The sequence below is a fragment of the Echinops telfairi genome, unplaced genomic scaffold (genome assembly GCF_000313985.2).
Source record: "Echinops telfairi isolate 266 unplaced genomic scaffold, ASM31398v2 ScPeMD7_9;HRSCAF=40, whole genome shotgun sequence".
NCBI lineage: Eukaryota > Metazoa > Chordata > Mammalia > Afrosoricida > Tenrecidae > Echinops > Echinops telfairi.
Window position 1 is genome coordinate 72,939,586 of NW_022103906.1, and position 17,736 is coordinate 72,957,321.

Here is a 17,736-nt window from a genome sequence, read left to right on the forward strand (position 1 = left end):
TAGCTACAGCGGATCTCCCAGCAGTTCAGTCTAACTAGATACTCTACAGATAAATTTTTTTTAAACATTTTATTAGGGGCTCATACAACTGTTATAGCAATCCATACACACATCAATTGTGTACAGCGCATTTGTACATCATTCTCAAAACATTTTCTCTCCATTTAAACCCCCGACATTAGGTCCTCATTTTTCCCCTCTCTCCCCGCTCCACCCTCCTTCATGAACCCTTGACAGTTTATAAATGGGTATTTTGTCATATCTTGCCCTGTCTGATGGCTCCCTTCACCCACTTTTCGGTTGTCTGTCCCCCAGGGAGGAGGTCACATATAGTTCCTTGTATCTACAGATGAATTTTGGGCTCCCACCATCCTCCATAGTCTTTTCCAAATTGAGTGTTCATAATTTTAGTTCTGATACTTTTCCCTTAATCATATTTGAATTTTGTAATTGTCATCTTTGGATCATACAAACTGGTATGTTCTTCTGTGTGGACTTACTTGGCTCCTTGCTTACAGGGCCATGATGTAAAAACTAAATATTCTTAAGTTGGACCTAGTATTTAGTGCGAACCAATAATAGGTCTATACACTGCTGAAGGTGATGTATATAACCCTTTAACCCTTTCCATAATGGTTCTACAGTCTTTAATTTACACCATGTCAAACTGGCAGATTGAGTATCCTTAAGGACTCTATTTTAAATGTTCTTTGAGTTTCAAGAACAAAAAAAGCCTGAAGGGACAATATCAGGACTGTTGGCTAGATGCATAAGACTTTCAACAAATTTCTCATAGGACAGCCGCCCCCCCCCAAAAGAATGAGCAGGTGCTCTGTTGTGATATATATAGATAGATAGATAGATAGATAGATAGATAGATAGATAGATAGATAGATATAGATATATATATATTGAGATATATATATTGAGATATATATACATATCTCAAAACAATTTTTTGGTCTTTCCCCAAACGAAAACAGCCTTCTTAACCTCCTACACTAAACTCTCAGATTTGAATTTAAATTACTCTTAAGAAACAACTGTTATAATTGGACATTTACTTTTTAGAGCACCATCAAAAGGCTGACAGGTATATGACTTGATATATTTTGTCTACAAACACCCACTAATCACAAAGACACATTTCAGCATTTTATTTGGAATAAACCAGTGCATGTATGCATGTGAATTTTAGTAGCAATACTTTTTGACTAACCCTCATAGTCCACACAATCTATGCATACTGATATTTTTGAATACAGGGACAGGAATCTCAAGGAATGAAGAAAGGACAAATAATAAATTAATGACTGAAGGAAGGAAAGAAAGACAGTGGGTAGGAGGAAAAGAAAGGGGTGAAAGAAAGTAAAGGGGGAAAAAATAACCAAAAAAAGATAATGCACCTCCATTGGAAGTTGTTATGTTGTTAGGCTCCACGAAGTCAGTTCAATTCATAGCATTCCTGTGCACAGCACAAACCACATTGCCCTCTTCTGCCCATCCACACAATTATTGCTATTTGAACTTGTTGCAAGAACTTTGTCAATTCATCTTGTTGAGGCTCCTCCCCTTTCATAATGGCCTATCTTTATTAAGCACAATATCCTTCACCAGGGACTAGTTCCTTCGGATAACAGGACCAAATGTAAGATAAAGTCTTGCTACCATCACTTTTGAGGAGCATTCTGACCGTTCTTCTAAGACCTATTTGGTCAATGCAATATGTTGTTTGGCTTCTTGACTGCTGCTTCTGTGAGTGCTAATTGTGGATCAAAGGAGAAAGAAATTCTTCAGTATGTTCTTAGTTTGTGTCACATTGCTTATTGGTCAAGTTGTGAATATTAAATAAATAAAAGGGAACCCAAACTGAAAAGTTACCTGTATTGGAATTTGTATGTTGCCCAAATCCATTTTTTTTTCCAGCTCAGTGCACCTATTCTTCTGTGGATGGATGCTAATAGAAAATATGTATCCCCTGCTAAGGAAAATTGCCCTTGAGCCAGAGGAAGCCAGAGAAGTCACAAACTCCACACCCCCACATACCCCCTGCTAGTAACTATCTGCTCAGAGAACTCTGTTCCAGTTTCCTCGTTTGGATAAGGTCCAAGCTAGACTTTAGATGAAAGATTATATCCATCTTCTTATCTGTCTAAAACTATCCTACTTCCATCCATTCCCCCTCCTTTCTCTCAGAGCACTTTAGAAATTACATGAATCCAAAATACATTTATCAGGATTTGCTTCTTGGGAAGTTGAACTAAGACCTTATTTGATATATTTAAATATATTAGGAGAGTTTTTAATCTCTGGCAGTTTGGGGATGGGTTCTTAGGAACACAATAAATATTTTAAAAAGGAGTATGACCAGAGGCGTCCATAGAAGCAAAGAGGATAAGACTTTGTGTTACACATTGTCAGAAGAGACCAGTCCCTGGAGGACAGCATCATTCTTGTTAAGGTGGAGGACCCTGCGGCAAAAGACAGAAAAGTCCTCAATGAGATAGGTTGACCTAGAAGCTGAAGCAAGGGGCTCAGGAATGGAGTGGGTGTTAGGATGACACAGGACCAAGCAGCATTTTTTTCGGTTGTGCATGGGGTAGGGGGATGGAAAGATAAATGGCTCAGTGAGCCTTGCTTTTCTAGCTCTCCTGTCTCTTGCTTTCTGATGGTTGGACCAGGGTGCAGCTGCCTTAGCCAGTTCCCTGCTTCAGCTGGCAAGGCTCACTTCCTGTAAGACATCCCTGAGGAAAGCCCCAGGGATCTACCCTGATGCAGCCGTGGGTGCTGGAGCAACCTCCTGGAGACCCCTGCCAGTGCTGAGATGCTTACACCTTCACTGACTCAGCTTTCCTCCTGCAGTCGGCATCATTGCATCTGTTTTGTGAGATGGAGGAGGACTGTGTATTGGTGTCAGACATATAGGCTCATGTTGGACTTGTGGGCTTGGGCAGCACTGGGTTGAGATGTTTTCTTGATGTGCACTTAACATTCATGCAAACTCTTTCTTATACATATGAACTTCAGTGGATTTGTTTCTCTAATGTCCCCAGACTAACACAGTCGCTGTAGGTCCAAACCCACTCCCTTGCACCTAACAACAACAATAACTTCTCAGGAAACAAAAGCATGTAGACTAGAAAATATAATATAATATTAATATTATCATATTGTACTAGAATAAACACAAACCCACCATATAGCTAAATATATGATAAAAGATTTATCATATATGATAATAGAAAAAATGTCACAGCTTCATTATTGAGGGTGGGAAAATGAAGGAAACAACTGTTTGTTTCTCAAATGAATAAGTCAAACAATCACATCTAAAACTAAACTAAACTAAAATAAATGAGAGTTTCCATATTGTTGCATAAAATGTGTCCACATAAATAAGGCGCATGCCCATATGATATCCATAATATCCATAATGTTGGTAGAAAACTGATAGGCATGAGGATGAGTGACTTAGAAATGCCACATCATGCACACCACATTTATATAAAGATATGGTATTAAATATAGAAATTTATATGTATCAGAAATATTAAAATATTTGATATTAAAAGGTTTGAAAATGGCCTTCTTAGGAGAACAAAACTGGTGAGATAAAGTAATTTTCCTTTCAGTTTTAAGTCTTAAAGAATTGGTTGATTTTTTTAACGTCACCCTTATATTTATTTGCTAACATATAGTCATGTTCAGCATTTATCTTATGAAACAGTACATATTACTTTCAGAAAATTCAGTGAAGTACAAGGAATATCATCATTTCCACTGTCCAATTAGAGACAATTATTTTCAACATTTTTCATGGGTCTGCTCAGTATTTTTCCTGTTTTCTACTTCATTTTTTATGGTTTACAATTTTGTAGATGTAATTGTCTGTTGTTTTATATTATGCCATATGCATTTGCTGATATTACTACTATCTTTTGCTAGCAATGGTTTTATATTTCATCATATAAATTTTATAACTTTTCCCCCACTTTTTGTAATTTACAATAGCTTTTTACTTTTCCATACTAAATAATGTTGAATGCACATCTATGAGCATGCATTTTCAACATTTCTGATTACGCTCCATAATTTTTTATGTTCAGGAATTATTTTATTTTTATCCTCAAATTTAACAATTTGTAAGTTGCTGTCTCACCTGACATCATTCCAACCAAAATTTGCCCTAATAAAACAATTTAGCAGCACTCTAGGTTTCAGTATAATGAGATGTTACCTTTGTAAATGATTTTCCAGGTCTTTGGTTTCAGGAGTTCGCCATCTCCCTCGGGGACATGTTTCACTTTCTGGTGCATCTTCCGGCTCTCCCCAGTGAACACGGAAGCAAATAAGTCATTCATTGTTCTTGCTGCATTTGCTTCTTCTGTCATCGAATTCATTTCAATCTCTCTCAAGAGACTTATAATCTCCTTCCCTGTCTTCTCAATTCACATATATTTATGAAACTGTCCATTTTTCTCACAAAATATGAATTCTTCTTGAAGGTCTACTTATGATTTATTTTATACCTTTATTCTGCATCGGTAATTTAGACTTAGATTTCTTATCTTCTATATTTTCATTTTATGCAATATTACCTTTTTCCTAGGTAGTGAATATATTTATTTTTTTAACTAATTTTCATTAGCAAAGTTGATATTGCTTTAACTACTAATTAGATCATAGTAAAAGTATGATGAGTCTAAGCTATATATTAAGCACTTAGTGGGATTTTTTTCTTCTTTTTAATCTGTCTCATTTTACTATGGTAAGCTTCACAGAATTATGGGTACTCCTGGGCCAGGAACTGTGATAAACTTCTCTGTGTTGTTTCAATTTAAGGATGTGCTGCCTAAAAAGCAGCTTTATTAGGTCTTTCAAATAAATATCTCATTTTGTCTTTACTAAGTCCCTTATAAATTAGGCATTATACTTTTACATAAAAATTCAAGTAAAATTTTTCTTGGTATCTCCTGTTTGGGCTACTTTTTTATCTGTTTTTCTCACAGGCTAAACTAAATTGTTGTAGAGATGGTGGTTAAAGAGCTTAGCTGCTGTAGGTTAGAGTTTATGTCAACTTGTTGCACTGTGTGAAGGTAGGTGTGGAGGCCAACCCACCAATGAGGAGAAAGCCCTATGATACCTGCCTGGAGGTGCAGCTGTTTTTATGAGACACTGACAGCAAGTCATCTCTTGCTCACCCCTTTTTGCCCAGCTGCTGGCTCGAGGGTTGGACCCCAGTGTGGCCTCGTGGCTGTGGGATCTGCAGAACCCTGCCATTTTCCTGCCAAGGACTCATGAGACTCCGTTCCTAGCACCTTGTGATCACTCCACGTCCATTCCACCTTCTTGCTTCAACAGCTGTCACCTGTATAAGTCTGGAGGTAGTACTGTCTAGCATCTGAACCACTGGCTTGATTTTGGCTGGGCTGGGATGCTTCCTTGGTATTATTTTCTTTCCTGAAATAAAGTATATATACCCTGATTTTGTTAATACAGAAAATGCGGCCTAACACAGCTACAGTTATTGATAACTTTGAAAATAACTAGAGTTTGACTTCTTAGGAAGTAAATGAATTAAGCTAAAGCAATGGACTTGAACACACCAGGGATCACAGAGATGACACAGCACTAGGCATAAGGTTACCAAGAACTGGAGACAACTGTACATTAATTAAGTACCACCAAACAAAACCAAGCACACTATCCTGAAGTCAATTCCAAGTCATAGTGACCCTATAAGATAGAGTAGAACTTCCTCATAGCTTTCTCAAGGCTGTAAATCCTTATGAAAGCAAATGTTCATATCTTTCTTTCACACAGTGGCTGGTATGTTTGAACCATCAAATTTTAAGTTCACAGCCTAACTCTTTAACCACTGAACCACCAAAATTTCTATTACCATGACAACAGCTATAGCTTTAGGGGAATTTTTAAAGTAGATTCATGAAAAAGCACACCAGCCTGTGTGACCATGAGCTGTGGAAAGGATCAGGAATCAAGAATCAAAGAACAAAAAATCATATCATTGTAAATGAGGGTGAGTGCAGAGTGGAGACTCAAAGCCCATCGGTAGGCAACTGGACACCTCCTTACTGAAGGGTTGCGGGGAGGAGACGAGCCAGTCAGGATGCAGGGTAGCAACGATGAAATATATAACTTTCCTCTAGTTCTTAAATGCTTCCTCCTCCACACTATCATGATCCCAATTCTACCTTACAAATCTGGCTAGACCAGAGGATGTACATTGGTACAGATAGCAACTGGAAACACAGGCAATCGAGGACAGAGGACACCTTCAGGACCAGTGGTGAGAGTGGCAATACCTGAAGGGTGGAGGGGATGTGGGGTGGGAAGGGGGAACCAATTATAAGAATCTACGTATGGCCTCCTCCCCGCGGGATGGACAGCAGAGAAGAGGGTGGGGGGAGATGTCAGACAGTGTAAGATATGGCAAAATAATAATAATCTATGAATTATGAAGGGTTCAAGAGGGAGGGGAGAATGGGGAGGGAAGGGGGGAAATGAGGATTCGATATTAAGGGCGTAAGTAAAAGGCAAATGTTTTGAGAATGATGAGAGCAACAAATGTACATATGTGCTTGACACAATGGATGTATGTATGGATTGTGATAAGAATTGTATGAGCCCCCAATAAAATGATTTTTTTAAAGTAAATTCATAAATACTCCTAATACTGGGTTAGAGAGTTATTATAAGACAGACTCATTGAACATCATGTTTTGTACAAGCAATCTATTTACACATGCCATGTGCATTTAATATTTCTAAGAAATGCTATTCTAGGAGATTTCAAAAAGGTAATACACAAATAGAATTTTAAAATAATTAAATATTTCCATCAACTTTTTGAAGCCCCCAGTACATTTAATCATTTTTTAATCTATACTTTCCTTTGTTTCATACTAGGGAGGTACTATTTCTTGAGAGATTTGTCATCATGATATTCAATCTAATATAAAGGACCATACTCTAAGTAATTCCTTATCACTGCTGTCACCTGTTAGTATTAAGATATGAGTCAACCATGGTAGAGCAGAGTGGCACGCTTGATCTAGGATCATATATAATAATATTATACGGAAGCCCTAAACTTGCACTTTGTTAGAAGTGAAAGGAAAATGATTTATTGTGTAAAAAGCTTCATCGCGCAGGATGTATCACAGTGCTCAAGCAGAGTACAATAACATTCCGAATTGAAAAGGGCCGGTGAGGTTTGTATCAGGTTGAGTGAGCAAAGCCTGACATAGTCAGAGACAGGAAGGGATAAGAAATTACAAGGAAAATCATTAAGCTATCAACCTATTAACTTTGCTGATTCTCTTTCCGAACCTCATGCAACCTGGTGGAACAAGGCATTTTTATTAGGCTAAGCTGCATGAACCTCTCTTTTTCCCCCAAGATGCTTAATTCATGTATTTATTTTAGTTTTCTAAAATAAAATGTTATTTTGTTTTCCGTGAAAATTTACACAGCAAATTAGCTGTGTAATAATTTAATTTAATATTTTAATTAATTTAATATTTTAATAATTTTGATAATCATTTAATAATTTCCAATTATGTGGATTTTAGTCTCCTTAATCCATACCGAAGGTTGCAATTCTTGATCTTCATCAGCAAGCGTACCAAGTCCTCACTTTCAGCCAGTACGCTTGTGTTCTCTGCCTAGGACAGGTGTTAAAAAGCTTTCTTCCAATCTTCATGCCGCATTCTTTTTCATATAATCCAGCCTAATGATTTCTTCAGCATACAAGTTGAATAAGCATGGTGAAAGGCTATACCCCTGTCACTCACCTTTCCTGACTATAAAATGTACATTATTATTGTTCTGTTCCAACAACTGTCTCTTGATCCAGGGACAAGTTCCACATGAGAAACATGAAGTATTCATAGTTTGTTACTATCCACACAGTGGAATATCTTGGCATAGTCAATAAAAGACAAGGAAACATCTTTGAGTTATTTATCTGCTTTCAGTGAAAACCCATTTGACATCAGCAATGATATCCCTTGTTCCATGCCCTCTCCTGAATCCAACCTGAACCTCTGGCAGCTCCCTGTCTATGTACTGCTGCAACCATTTTTGCAGTATCTACAGCAAAATTTCACTTGCATGTGATTCATTGCATTTGTTCTATAATTGGAGCATTCTATTAGGTCACCTTTCTTTGGAATGGGTACAAATATGGATCTCTTCCGGTCAGTTGGCCAAGTAGCTGTCTTCCAAATTCCTTGGCATAGATGAGTAACTGCTTCCAAAGCTTCATCAGCAGGTTGAATCATTTCCATTAGTATTCTATCAATTCCTGAAGCTTTGTTTTTGGCTATTGCCTTCAGTGCATCTGGAAATTCTTCCCTCAGTGCCACTGGTTCCTGTTCATATGCTACCTCCTAAAATGTTGGAATGTTGACTAGCTCTTTCTGGTACAGTGACTCTGTATTCTTTCCATCTTCTTTTGCTACGGCCTATATCATTGAATAGTCTGTCATATGACCTTTCAATATTACAACTCAAGGCTTGCTTTTTTTCTTGACTTCTTTCAGTTTAATACACTAATCACGTTCTTCCTTTTTGATTTTCTAACTCTAGGTCTTTGCACATTTCAGGGTAGCATTTTATTTTGTCTTTTTGAGCTGCTCTCTGCAATTTTCTATTCAGCTTTTTGACTCATAATTGCTTCCTTTTCTTTAGCTACTCTAAGAATAAGCTTCAGTTTCTTCTGACATCTAGTTTCATCTTTTTTTCCAAATGACCTTTTGCTTTTTATTGCATGATGGTCTTGATGTCCTCCTACAGCTCAAGTCTTAAGTTAATACTGTGAAGTATGTTAAATCTGTTCTCGAGACAGTCTCTAAATTCATGTGGGCTACACTCAATGTCATATTTTGTCTCCCTTAAACTTGTTTTAACTTCCTCAGTTTTATCTTGAACTTATATATAAGCAATTGATGGTCTATTCTACAGTCAGCCAGTGGACTGGTTTAGCTAATATTGAGCTTCTCCATCTCTCTTTCCACAGATGTAGTCAATTTTATTTATGGATATTCCATCTGGGGAAATTCATGTGTACAGTAACCTTTGCGCTGTTGCAAAAAGATAGTTGCTCTGCACAAGTCATGGGTTTTGCAAAATTCTATCATATAATCTCCAGTTACATTTCTATCACCAAGAATGTATTTTTCAACTAGTGTTCCTTCCTCTAACGGTTTGTAGGAGCCATCATGTATAGAGTCATAATAGAGTCATCCTTCAGGACTATAGCTGAACTCACCCCAGTGGCAAAAATGTCAGTCAAACAGCAGAGAGATCTACAAGAGTAATAAGAGCATTAGTGAGTAAAAAACCATTTAAGATGAAATGGGTAGCATTTTCCCAGGGGCAAAGTTCAGCAGTTTTAGTTAAGGAGGAGGAAAGGAGACCGGACATGCAGGGAGGGAGTGGGATAAGTGAGCGTACACTGAAGCAATTACAGGGAGTTACATGAGTCAAAATGTGTCTGTATTGCTGAATGTAAAGATGATCTGTTATGTAAACCTTCATCTATTTCATAATTTTAACAATATTAAATTGGGGATAAGTTAATTAGAAATTACAAGATATTGAAATACAGTAGGATATGACCCTCTATTGTTAAAATAAAATTTGTTTTCAAAACTATTGATATGAAAGTAAATAAAAAAGTATTTCTACTGGAGTTCCAGTTCTTACATGCACAGATAAATTCCAAATAACAGGTGTTTACATCTTCAATTTATAGATGGCAATTCATAGAAAACAGGCAAGTTTTCTCAGGAAGATACTGTCTTTGTCAACAGGACAAAAGACGTCTTCAGAAAGAAAAGAAAAGAGATACATGGTGTGCTGTGGGAAAGGATAATTTTTAGTTCAAGCTCATTTTCTTTTAAATAATACTCAAATGGACATCTTCCCTATTCCTTGATGTTTTTAAACACATTTATGGGATGTTGTTCCACATTAAATAACAGTTTTAGAAGGACAGAGTGTTTTAAAGGAAGACAATAAAGGGAAGATAATCAACGTCAATGAGTGAAGAAACTGCCTAAATTCCAGAAACTGGTGGAGGGAGACTCTACGGTCATCATTGATATGATAGCTACTGAAGTGGGCATCTCAGATGGCTCAGTATCTCCATTTTAACTGAGCAGTTTGACCTCAGCAAGTGTTTGGCTTAATGGATGCTTCAATAAAGTGAAATTATTCGGTATAACTCTTTTGTCCATAGTTTTTGTAAAACCCCCCTCCTTAGCAGGCTGATTGGCAGCATACAAACAAAGTAGGTATAGAGGACTCTATGGCTGGGATTGGTCTCTTTTGTGCATCCTTCGGGCATACGTGAGTCATCTCACAACCAGGAAGGAACGGATCCCATGACCAGCCGGAGGAGTCGCGCTTCTCCCGAATCCCAGAGGGGCGGCAGAAAGACCATGAGGAAAGAGCTGTGATGGCAGCAGAAACCAAGACATAGAGCTTCCGGCTTTCTGCCCAACACAATAAGTCAAGCTGACTGACCTCAGGCAATAGGTTGGCTTGAAGAAAGGGGTTCATGTTTGGGAACTTAGCCCTGAAGGACCTTTCTAACAAAGCTGATACTGCCATGATCTTTCCAAAAATTTCCACCAGCACCACTTCTTACCGTTGGACATAGGATCAGGAAGACCAAAGGAGGATCAATGACTGGATTGTGGAGAATGTTGAAATTGCCATGAACTGCCCAAAAGACAAACAAATCTGTCTTGGAAATAGTGCCAGCGTGTTCCTTCGTGGCAAGGATGGGCATGTTGTCAGGAGAGACTAGTCTCTGAAGAAGGACGTCAGGCATTAACTACAGGGTCAGAATTAACCCAGCACCAAAGGTGAAACTTGAGTGCGGAATAAGCAAGAACAGAGAAGAATCAGTGAGTTTGAATTGTGGCACCGGGGAAGTTTCACAGATTCTACGTTAATTCAGATTCTCCAAGAAGACCTTACATGACAATTAGACGGATAAGAGATGTATCACTTGTGAAGGTTAAAGAGCAGGAAGCAGTCAGGTAAAACCCGCGGACCCTGATGCAAATCTGACTCCTGTGGAAGCAGAAAGCAACAGAACTATTATGTGAGAAGAGCTTCAAAATGCAGCTTAATTTTAAGAAAATTTTGGCCAGACATATTTCATTAGAGGAACAGTGCATCATATCGATGAGTTGGCATCAGTCTCCCTATGTCACTCAGACAATACATAGAAGCCTGGCAGAATTGTAACTTTGGCTCAAACCCAGAGATGAAGCCAAAGGAATGAAAGCTGGGTTGTCAGTCAACTACGCCAACTTCAGCGAGACATCTTAGTATAATATTCACGGCCATCACACTCTACTAGTGTATCCTAATGAGCCTCTAGAAATGGTGACAATTCGTGGATGATCTCTACCCATGCCTTTTTATGGACCCTTGTTGTATTCTCCCTGCTTCTGCCTCGCAGAGACTGCCGGCCACTCTGGGACTACTCACCATCCTGAAACAATCCATCACCTTTCCATTTTCTGAGGGTGATGAATAGGAGGCTAATAATAAGAGGTGGCATCCTGATGAGATATAGTCAATTCATATGGCCCTTCGAACCATAATCCCTATGCTATGTATTATACTGTTGGATTTGACTGTTGTGACTATCATCCCAAATTGGAGAGATTTCTTTGCTAGAGGATTACAGTGGGGTTAAGTTCGGAACGTAGTTAAAACACCAGACAGTCATTTAGAAGAGCACCTCCAGACCTCTGTCTGAAGCGACGGAGGCCACTGGACCAGGTGCACCAGAGGCAGTGGCACAGTGGCTCAGAGGAGAAGCACCGTGACTATGAGTGCCTTCTCCTTCTCAGGCCCAAGATGATGGAACTGTGAGACAGTGTCAGATGGGCTGGCGTCCTGGACCATGGAGGCGAAGGCCAGGGATCGAGCTTGTAGGAGACTGAGAAATGGAGACTTGGTTGTTTGGCTAAAGAGAGGTGTTGCTGTGGACCAATGAGTGTATCTTTACTCTGTGCCGATCCTGACGTGTCTAATAAATGACTAATGAACCCCTTAATCGTGAGTGTTGGCTGTGAGTTCTGTGAGGCCAATTGGAGTACATCATCGAACCCAGCATAGCCATAGAGAAATGCCAGGGGAGAAATGCCACGGGGTTAGAATAAAGGAGGACTGAGGGTGAACCCTGCCTCTTGGAAACAGGGAAGCCAGAGGAGGTCAGATATGTCCCCCTTTATTGCTGTTTACCTCACTTGCTCTTGCCTACTTGTGAGAAGTGGGATCTCTTTCTAGTTACTACTTCGGTCTTACATTCTGAAGGGGCTTTGAATGGGTCTGTTCCTGTTTTATTTCCTGCTGAGAATTTTCATTTCAATACCAGATATAATGAGTCAGAATCTGCATTTCAAAACAATTCTGAAACATTCTTATAAAGTTCTAGGTGAATTAAAAAGCCTGGGATCTTTCTAAACTATAGATATTGATTCAGTACATCATAATTGAAAGGGGAAATTATCAGAAGGGGAGTCAAATTGAGATGCACTGTTTTGAAGACCTGGTTTCTGAGAGTAGGACCTCCCTGAGGCCAATGAGTGGGCACTGAGCCATCCAAGAGGGATCTTCTGGGCGCCCAACACTGCTGACGCCTCCAGGCTACTCGGTGAGTTCAGTAAATAACCTTGGACCAAAGGACCCCCATGGAGCTTTCAAAGCAGAGAGAGGGAGGTCTCTGCTCACTGGGAATGTGGCAGCGCTGTGCCAAGACCTTAGTTACACTCCCCATGTATATTTACACCCCTTTAACTTTTACATTAAAGACAGCCCTTCAGTTTATGGTTCATTTCATTGGGTTAATGGCCAGAAGCAAAAGAAATGAAATGGACACCCAGTGGCGTAGACGCTGGTGACTGGAGATGAAAGAAAAAATGCCTGAACTAATCATATCTGGGATCGGAACTGGTCACGAGTAGAAAATTGAGACTTTTGGACAGTTTCCTTGGACTGGTTTAATATAACCCTACTATCTTCCAGGAGTGCAGTGACTCTTGGGAAAAATGAGGACCTAATGTCGGGGGTTTAAGTGGAGAGAAAATGTTTTGAGAATGATGTACAAATGTGCTTTACACAATTGATGTGTGTATGGATTGCGATAACAGTTGTATGAGCCCCCAATAAAAGGTTTAAAAAAATTAATGAATTTTTTTAAACTTTATATATCTTACATTAATTTTTATGCTGTGTTACAACACAATAGTTGTTGTATTTGGCTATTCTCAGCATATTTGGCTATTCTCAGAGCCCAAGGGTTGTAGGTAATCCTCCTGGTGGTACTGTCTCCCTTTCTAAGTCTCTAGACAGAATACTACCTTTTTCTTCCGTCTCCTATCCTTCCTCTTGGTGACAAGGGCCAGTTTAACCAACCAATGAGAGGACACTACAAGGAAGTGTATCCTTAGAATCAGTTTTAAATCATGGGGACCAAAGAGATGCTTTGGCTTCAGGCTTTGAATATCCCTCTTTGTGGGATCATGGTGATGTTGTTGCATGTTACTGAATCAGTTCTGACCCAGTGCCACAGAACAAAACACTGTCTGGTCCTGTGTTAATCTCGCAGTTTGTTATTAGTCTGAGCCTAAGGTTGTTGCATCTTCTCTTGTTTTTTGCTGACCATCTACTTTACCAAAACACTATGTCCTTCGATTGATAATATGTCCAAAGTACCTGAATTGAAGTCTTCTCATCTTCACTTCTTAGGAACACATTTTGATTATTCTTCTACAAAATGAAATGTGTTAATTGCTCTGTCAGACCACAGCATATTTAATATTTTTCACCAATGCCACAATTCAACAGCATCAGTTCGTCTTCAATCTCTTTTACTCATTGTTCAGCTTGCACTTGCCCACAGGGTGGGTCGCATTAAACCTTAGTCTCCCAAGTTCCATCTTTGCATGGAATGAGGGCTAGCATTGCTGGTATCACATGGATGTTGGCTGAAAGCACAAAACACCAGAAAGATGTTTACATATCTAGTATTGACAATGCCAAGACATCTGACTGTGTAGATTATGAAAAATGTTGCAAATAATGGTCATTCCATATACTTGAGGCTGATGTAGAACCTGTCTGTACACCAACAGGTGGTCTTTCAAACAGAGCAAGGAGGTATCGCCTGGTTTCACACCAGGAAAAGTGGGTGCCACTCAAATTTTATGAGCAAATGTCTAGGACGCTGGATTCTATGAAGAAGAGTATGGCATCACAATCAAAGGAAGACTCATGAAACAACCTCTGATATGCAGATCATACAACCTTGCTTTCTGGAAATGGACAAGACTTGAAGGACTTCATGATAATGATTAAAAGAAAAACCCTACAGCCTTTAGTATAAAAATAGCAAAAAATCCTCACAAGCAGATCAAGAAACAATGTCATGACAAATGGATAAAGAATTGAAATTGTCAAGGACTTCATTTGGCTTGGATTCACAACCACTGTCCATAAGAGCAGTGATCAGAAAAAGCAATGATGCACAGCATCTATCTGCTGAAAAGGCAGGCTGCCCTGGGTCACAGAGGAAGACTTCAGAATCTCTATAGAAAAAAATCATGGCAGAAGCACATGCTCTTTTCCACTAGCTCCCCAAGCACAGTAACATCAGAATATAATGTTCCATCGTTAAAAATTTTGGATTTTTTTTTCCAGCTTAAATTGTGTATATCATGATTGGCACAGTACAAAGTGAACTTAAGCTACGCGAGCCTTATATAGTTCCCTCCTCCAGCCTTCTACACCACCACTGCATACCACCTACCAGTGAAAACAATCGTAAGCCCAGCCACTTTTAAAAGTACAATCCAAACCTGCATAGAGAAGGAAACATTCTCCTTTTCAAGCAATAAAATTCTCGAGGAATATTTCTGCCTCAGCAATGCACCGCGATATGCAATCCTAATATAACTATCCCTTTTGAGCTTAAAGCATCTTCATTAAAGTGAATGTTTTACTTCAAAGCTCCCCCAAAGAACAATAAGGGGCATGGTTTGCATTGATTAAGAATCTTTTTAGATGGTTACCAAAAGCAAATCAATAGTTTCACTAATGGGGATATTTACAACCTTACCTCAGAAATTAGTTTGTGTCTCCATAATGGTGTCTCCCCCCAGCTGTCTCCCATTCTACAGAAGATACCAGAAGCATCTGAAGTTTTAGCCACAAATTCTTCACAGATAAAAATACCTAAAGCTAATATCTTTAAGGTACCCAAAGTGGTCCTTTTTTTTAATCTTTAAATCTGTATCATGTAATCTATAAATGTAAACTACCTGCTGACTCTCCTTTGTATCATCACATTTTCCATGTTAGTTCCTAAATCTTTCAGGAATGAGAAAAATTCTGTCTAGAGGAGTCCCAAACCAATTGCATTCTAATCCCAATGATTTTAAATCCAAATATGTTATTTATACTTAACAAACTTGGGTGTTAGAAAATTCTCATTTCTATATAGCCAAATATGTCTCCTGTTGGCATTCATTTTGCTCTCTGGAAAGCCTGATACACGAGTAACTGGAAAGTTCTCATTCATTCTCTTCATGCTCAACAAGCCCTTGACCTTCAGCCAGATTTTATTCTACACAGTCTGAGATATCTTAAAAACTTGGGATTTGTAAGTGAGAAAACACATGTTTTTTTCCCACTTGTTATGAAACAGGAGCCTGGAGACATCTTTAAGCTTATTGTTCATATCCTAATTTGAGACATAGAAACACTAGCGTCTATTTAATAGACAATTTAAAATTATTTGTTTATGAATATAAATCACCCAGCACAGTATTTGGTACATAACATTGATTATTATTATTATCTTGGCCGTTTTTCTGAATAGTCTTTCATTTGTATCTTTATTAATATAGGATAGAAAATTTCAGCACTAAAATAGAGGTCATTTGGCAGGGACCCTTCTGCTATTATTATGACTAAACATTCTTTGCCAATAACTGCATATCAAATATATGTTGTTGTTGTTGTTGTTGTTTGTAGGTGTCATCGAGTCATTCAGACCAAGAGGGGCTCTATGCACATGAGAAAAACACACTGCGCCGTCCTGCCCCATCCTTGCGATTGTTCCCATGCCTGAGCCCAAGGTCACAGCCAAGGTGACAGTCCATCTCTTAATGGTCTTCCTCCTTTTCACTGCCCCTCCATGTTACTGAGCGTGACGTCCTTCGCCAGGGGCTTGTCTTTCATGACAGTTATGCTCAAAGTATGTAAGAGGAGGTGACGCCATCCTTGCTCTCAGGAGCACTCGGGCCTTACTTCATCCAACATGGGTTGGTTTGCCCTTTAGAAGTTCATGGGATTTTCAATATTCTCCTCTAGCTCACAATTCAAATGAATCCCTTCTTCTTATTTTTTAATGTCCGAATTTGAGGTGCACATGAAGCAATGGAAAATACCCTGGCATGGGTCAAGTTCACCTTAGTGCTCAATCTAACATCCTTGCTTCTCAAACTTGAAAGCAGCGGTTCTCAACCTGTGGGTCATGACCCCTTTGGGGGTCAAACGACCCTTTCACAGGGGTTGCCCGAATCATAACAGTACCAAAATTACAGTTATGAAGTAGCAACGAAAATAATTTGATGGTTGGGGGCCACGACCACATGAGGAACTGTATTAAAGGGTGGTGGCATTAGGAAGGTTGAGAACCGCTGCTCTAAAGAGATCCTGTGCAGCACATTTACCTAATGCAGCTCGTCCTTTGATACCGTCACTGCTGCTTCCGTAAGCCTGGATTCGGATCCAAACCAAACCAAACCAAACCCTGAGAACGTCAACCTTTTCCCCACCTTTCGTGACGTTATTACCAATCCAGTTGTGAGGATTTTGACCTTGCTTACATTGAGTTGTAATTCATACTGAAGGCTGGAATCCTTGGTCTTCATCAGAAAGTATACATTGAATGAAATAATGCCTATCCTATCAGTCTTCTGTGTACCATTTTAAAATCCCACTAACTTTAAAATGAAAACAGTTAATGCTCTTGACTGCTAACTAAGAAGTTCAAGTTTGTTGTCCACCCAGCAGTGTCACAGAAGAAAGCTTATGTTCCATTTTGAAAATGTGTTGCTATGTTCCAGTCGTGTCATATCTGAGTCAGAGTGACTCTATAGAACAGAACGACATGCTGCCCAATCCTACAACATCCACAATTGTTATGTTAACTTCGCTGTAATTTACAGGCAGCAGAGTTCAATTCCAACACACCTGGGGTCTCCACACGGCTGCTCCAGCACCCAGGGCTGCATCGGGATAGGTCCATGTGGCTTCTCCTTGGGGATGTCTTGCAGGAAGTCAGTCTTGCAAGCTGAAGCAGGGAACTGCTAAGGCAGTTGCACTTCTAGTTCTCGGGTTTCTTGATTTGTGTGTTCTTGGGTAATAAGGTAATAAGGTAAAAAGTTGTGTGTTCTTGGGTAATAAGAATGTGATTGAGGCCATGTTAAAGGCCATTTCCAGATTAAGAGTGACCTGATTTCATTCTTAATATAAACAACATGGAGTTTATGAATATTTGATACAGATCTCATATGATCAAGAAAGGAAATTAAAGTCAAGAATTTCATTGTAATTGAATGTGTGATCAGCGCTCAGGGAAGCAGCAGTCAAGAAATCAAATGATGGATTCCTGTGCAC

General features: G+C 39.1%; 1 non-coding gene across 1 annotated transcript; it reads right to left on the reverse strand.

Moving 5' to 3' along the window:
* Positions 1-4,759: 4,759 nt before the first annotated feature.
* On the reverse strand, positions 4,760-4,864 carry LOC115868348. Its single transcript, XR_004045527.1, has one exon. It is a non-coding gene; the product is annotated as a U6 spliceosomal RNA (small nuclear RNA).
* Between the last annotated feature and the right edge of the window lie 12,872 nt (positions 4,865-17,736).